This window comes from Nilaparvata lugens, unplaced genomic scaffold (assembly GCF_014356525.2).
Source record: "Nilaparvata lugens isolate BPH unplaced genomic scaffold, ASM1435652v1 scaffold3263, whole genome shotgun sequence".
Lineage (NCBI taxonomy): Eukaryota > Metazoa > Arthropoda > Insecta > Hemiptera > Delphacidae > Nilaparvata > Nilaparvata lugens.
This window is the reverse complement of record NW_024090400.1, coordinates 31,135-37,341: the sequence shown is the minus strand read 5'-3', so window position 1 is coordinate 37,341 and position 6,207 is coordinate 31,135.

The window sequence follows — 6,207 nt, the reverse complement described above, 5'->3', positions numbered from 1 at the left end:
AAAACCACATATGTCCATCATGTGTATGATAAGTTATGTTCAATCTAATAGAATCTATAAGATTAAGTTATATTAAAATCTCGTTAATAACTTTGGTGTAAACGCAGCTTTAGAGTTGTATTTCCTTTGTAATAAAATATTTAGTCATATCACATGGGAGTAATTGGCATTATTTGTGCTTCAACTGTAAATTTATATTAAGAAAATATTTTACTCCTGTTACACGGTGCTCTATATGGGGTAGCCTATTTATTTTTGTTTAACTTACTCCATTACTTGACTTTCGCAATTCCAAAGTGATCATTGAACTAAATCGAATAATTATTCTCCCTTAATGAAATATCAGTTTTTATCGACTGAGAAACACATATAGGATACCTAACAAGATGATTTATCATTACAATGTAATAATAATAATGATAATGAGATGAAGTTTGTAATTTTGACCATAATTTGTATATTATGATGAGAATTATCAATTATTGAGACTTGAGAGTTGAAAAATCGTGTTCAGCGACCGAAAATACATTAGATAGCGTTCCTGAAATACATAATTTGAATGCATAGACTAGTAGGAGCGATGCGATAGACAGGCCATTACGCGCAGTAATCATGGGGGAGGACCGCGCCGCAGCGTAACAGTGCTACTTATCCCTCCTCACCGCCGCATCTATGATCGTAACCCCCAAACTATATATATCATTGGATTCAGGAAGAAACGGCCTACAGCGTTTATTGTGAGCCTTTTCCTCTAAGTCGGCTAATGACTTCAATATTCGAGAAATAAAAAAAAGTCCATATAAAAAATACATTTTCGAGATATTTTATTTTTTTACGGAAAACTATGCGGTTTATCGCAAAAATGTAGAGGACCACATTGAAAGCCAGTGATGTGTGCATAATATTGAAAAAGAATTAAAAGCTGTACTATGAATAGTAACTGCAGGACAGGCGATTTTATAAGCGCGCGTTTTTTACAACTTACCCCCCTCCACACCAAGCTGTCGACCACCCTGGGACGTGACGACATCGAGTTTCATATACACTAAAGAACCCCTAACAATAATCCGAAGTCAAATTCTCTGCCTCTCTCATGTATGTTCAATGTAAGCCAACGCCTGGACTATCGGACATTAATATGTCTTTGAATAAAGGTGTTGATATTCACATAAAGAAATTATTCCCTTCCATTTTTTTTTAATTAAAATTTCGAATTTATTCGAGCCCTGATAGAATGACTGACTCACTGTACAGTCAGTCGAAAATTTTAATATTGGAATGAGGGTTTTTTTGGCAAGCTGAACAAAAAAATAAAGTCCTATGCACCTTTTTGTTATATATCTTCAAATGAAAAATTAGTTTTGTGGGTTGACAAAACTCCCTCTGAAAGGGAAACTATTCAACTTATTCTATATTTTAGTAAAATAACAATAATCATCCATCCATCTATCCTCTCCTATACTATGATAAAGGAAAGAACTGGATTATGCACGTATACATGTGTAAAGTATGAAAAATTATGTTTGACGCATCATCACGTCTGAACTACTGGACTGATTTACTTGAAATGTTGCATATAAATTCTTAATCAACCGAGGATTCTTATAGGTCTATTTTCAATTCTTCTAGATTTCATTACGTCAAGTTTTAAAATAGACCCTTGCGAAGCACGGGTTACCTGATAGTATTTAATATCGGGGGACCGAGCTTTGCTATGGAGTGTAAAAGCATAGACAATTTGTAACGAAAGATGGAATTTATATTTTATATTTATTTATTCATTTTCTCAGACGTACAATAATTATTTTTACAGTTATATGAGGAGGCACAACAGGCTTATGCCCAAAACTGTCCCTTTTCAAATTTATACTACAATCCAAATCAAAATCTAGGTTAATAAGCTACTATCACTCATTAAAATAACAATTTATTCACAGTTCAAAAAACAAACACATAATTAAAAATAGATATACTATGAATTCGACTTAGAATGATGTACTATGTTTGCTAAAATATTTGTTGAAATACTATGTACTATTCTACACTAACAGCATATAGTTACTATTTTGGACTTTCTGAAATAAACATGTTTTCTAAAAAAAGAGAAATAAACGAAAATAGTTATTTGTGCAACTAGTGCGCAAAGTGACAGTTTGCTGCACCGAAAGAAAGGAATGGTTTGTTGAGTGCAGCAGAGGAACTTTGCGCACGTATTCACATTAAATTTTTCCTACAGTTACCATTGAATATGAAAAGTGGGTAATTATGGGTAAAATTGCCTGAAATGCATCAAATGTTTGTGTGTGATGCTGTTATTAATAAAAACCTTAATTTATTGTCAAATAGAATAATGTAGTACCGTAGTGTTTGAATGAAGGGGGGGGGGTCTGTCACTGATGTGGTGGCTGTCCTCGGTGTCCATGTCCTTGTCCATCGTTATTATTATAATAACAGTCACTGTTACAACTTCATTTTGATTTTGCTGCACTGGTGCTCCATATAACCTACTAACTATTTTGCGTTGCCATGTTGCAAATCTGGAGTGCAGAAAGAAAAAAATTTTCCCGCACTAGAGCGGAAAAGTGATTCTTTGCGTTCTGTAATCAGTGCAGGAATGGCCACTTTTCAAGGTAACTGTAGGAAAAAAGTATTTCTTGCTGAATTTTTCTTCTCGTGAGATCAGCTGAATGATCCCACACATGCACTCATTCACTCCATTCCATTATGGTATCGACAGACGACAAAATTTCCAGCTGTTTTTCCAAGGACGTATTTATCCTTTTTAATGTTCTTCAGCGAGTTATCCCAGGGTTGAGACCTAGTGCAATCGAATTTTCATATCATAAACCTACTTTGTTCCAAATTCGTGAGAATCGTAAGAGCCGTTTTCGAGATCCGGTCACATACAGATATATAACATATAAACATAAATTGCTCGTTTAATAGTACCGTATAGGATATAAATAAAAAAACGAGACTCAAATGTTTACATTCAAAAACTTTTTTATATGTGCACCGAATTTGATGATTTTTAGTTGTGTTTGTTATGTTTAGGAGCAGGTTTATGGCCCATCAAATTATGATCCTACTTCAGGACCCTTTCCTACGGACCTTCAAAGTTTACATGTGTAATCCTTATGGAATAAGATTTGGTGACATTCAAACTGGTCTAAAGCAAAAATGATAAAAGCAATCTAAGTCAGCTGATAAGCTTCAAAATGGTGTTCGTTCACAGCAGTGAACTCTATACTCTAGTATAGAGTTCACTGGTTCACAGTGATGTATAAAAGCAATCTAAGTCAGCTGATAAGCTTCAAAATGGTGTTCGTTCACAGTAGTGAACTCTATACTCTAGTATCCTCCTGTGTGTGTGTGGTGTGTGTGTGTGTGTGTGTGTGTGTGTCCGTGCCTTGTATCGCTAAATACTTTAGCGATGGGGAAAAAAAGGGGAAAAAATTTACCTTTACCACCAATGCAATATGTTTGCAGTAAGTTGTCACTCTGTAATTTTTTGCTTTTTGCAAAAGTAAAGTTCCATCATCATAGACTTCCTAGTTCATCATAGTTGTTTGCTTCGTTGTTCAGTAGTTTAGCTTTTATTATTGATAATTAGTTTAGTTTTATTAATATCATATTTATTATAAGTGTTGTATATATACATTTTAATTTCATATTAGTTTTATTCCAGTAAGGTAAGTTCTCAATATAATTATAAATAATCTATTATTCTCTATAAGCCGTCGGTCCTATAAATTTGTCACAAGAATAAAACTTCCACAATTTATATTCTCATTCGTATAATTTAGAAATAATGAATTCTCATTCTATGTTATTTGAAAATCCACTGTCTTCAAATTTAAAGTATGGATTTCAATAAAAATAATTAAAGTTAGTGAATGAAATAGTATATTTCGCTCCTAGGACCGAAAATTGTTTTCAAGTCCTAGGCCGTAGGCCTCGGACTAGAAAAGATTAAGAGCTGCAAACACATTTTTGCCCCTGGTGCGAACGCTATTTTTCGTCACACAAAAAATAAGGTAATAAGTTATATATAATATTTATGAGAATAATAATAATTGTGTATTAGGCATTTCAAAATGGGCGCCTATTAACCTCGGGGCGACCCTGTTATTGGGGTACGGTACGCGACACGGATGGTTTCCCTAGACGGTTTACCTATACATATACATGCTCTTCATTTTTCTTGCATTCATGCTCGTCTCGTCCGAGCATTAAAGAAATGCTGATCTGGCCGTACCTTAAGTTAGGGTTTGAATTAGAGCTTGGCTACAATCAGCTCATAATTATTTTCTCGATTATTTAGTTAGTTAACATCTTATTATTTTTTTACTACTCGTGACTTGTGAGCTGATTACCTTAAAAATACTTGTGGAGCTATGACCTTAAAACAGTTTTAGTTGCATCTATCCTATCGTAAATTGTTTTTTAATTTTATTTATTGTATGGGCTGAATTAGTTTTAAATAATATTATTCAACCGGAACACCGGAACAGCAGTTCTTATTGACCGATCTGAGTGAGATTTTATTCGACTCTGATTTACTTTCTCCTGTCTTTCTGTCTGTCTGTGTGACACGATTACGTCAAACGCTTTGATATAATCGTATGAGATTTGGCAGGAATATCCTTTTTTAACTACGCGTCGATGCATATGTAAGGTTTTTTTTAATTTTCAATTTAGGACAAATAAATACAATTAAAAAATTTCAAAAAACCAATGTTTTAGACTTGACACGTTGGGCGCATTTATGTACATGATGGATCTTCTAGCTTATCAGCAATTAGCACAAATTTTACAAGTTCTATCAACATATTTATTTTTATCTCTTTAGTATCACATGTTGCCTATGTATGATTCTCAGTAAGTTCATTTGACAAGTAATGACTTTGACTTCACATTTTTGCTAATTGCTACCTGTTCATAATGGCATTTCTTTACGCAGATGTTACAATTCATATCACAGAAGGTATTATTTATCAAATACTTCTGCAACAAATTCAATATTAAGCTGCGTTTACACCAAGTTATTAACAAAATGTTTAATTTTCCGTCCTTGAAGATTATATTAGATTGACGACATAACTTATCATACACATGATGTGCATAAGTTTGTCAAGCTCCGTTTAAGCCTTCTAAATTCAAAATTTATTAGTTTTAATGTTTTTTGGACTAAAATTTTATAAAAATTGTACACGTGAAATTCTAACCTTATGAACTTGTGGGTATCTTGGTGGAGCATTTCCATAGGCCATTATCTTGCGATTTATTTTCATTATAAACTAGAAAAGAATTATGAAAGCCTGAGTTATACTTACAAAAATGTTAATATATTTGTTAATCTATACTATAATAAAGGAAAGAACTAGCTTATACACGTACACGTACGGGAAATCATGTTTGACGCAACATCAAGTCTCAAAGACTGGACTGATTAACTTGAAATCTTGCATAAAGATTTTTAATTAACCGAGGATGTTATAGGTCTATTTTCAACTACTCAAGATTTCATTACGTCAAGTTTTCAGTTTGTCAAGTTTTGAAATGGACCCTTGTGGAGCACGGGTTACCCGCTAGTATCACATTCTGACTTTTTATTATAGGCTGAACGTTAGGTCTATGATTTGACTGATTTTCTTACGCCTTCTGTCTGTGACTACATTACGGCTGAACGCTACTTGGCGAGAATATATTCCTTTTTTAACTGCGCGTTGATGAATATGTAGTAGGGTTTTTTGGTAATTTTTCAGTTAAGGGCCAAAAAGGATTAGCCTACACTCTGATTATTGGCTCTTCCTATAAAAGAATATGGCTATGAATTTAAACTATCAACTGTATTTGAAATGTCAACATGTGTAATTAAAGGGAGCAAGAAGACATCTTATTAGAAGATATGTGTAGCATGTAGAAAAGTCCACTATAAAGTTTGCAGTTTGATGTAAGTTAGGTATACTTAATAAACATATATCACTGTGTAGCAAACTACTGTTAAACATAAACATGAGTGACAAACATAACGTTTGAAGAAATACCTATACCAGGAACTAGGGCTGGTAAGTTACGCCTTTATTATGGTAGGCCTATCAGGCAAACTGATTTTATTATTGCATGGAAGCAATTTTGAAACAGCGTACCAAATATTTTTCTACTTCTGCATACTATTCAGATAATATTTTGTGTTGCTCTTAG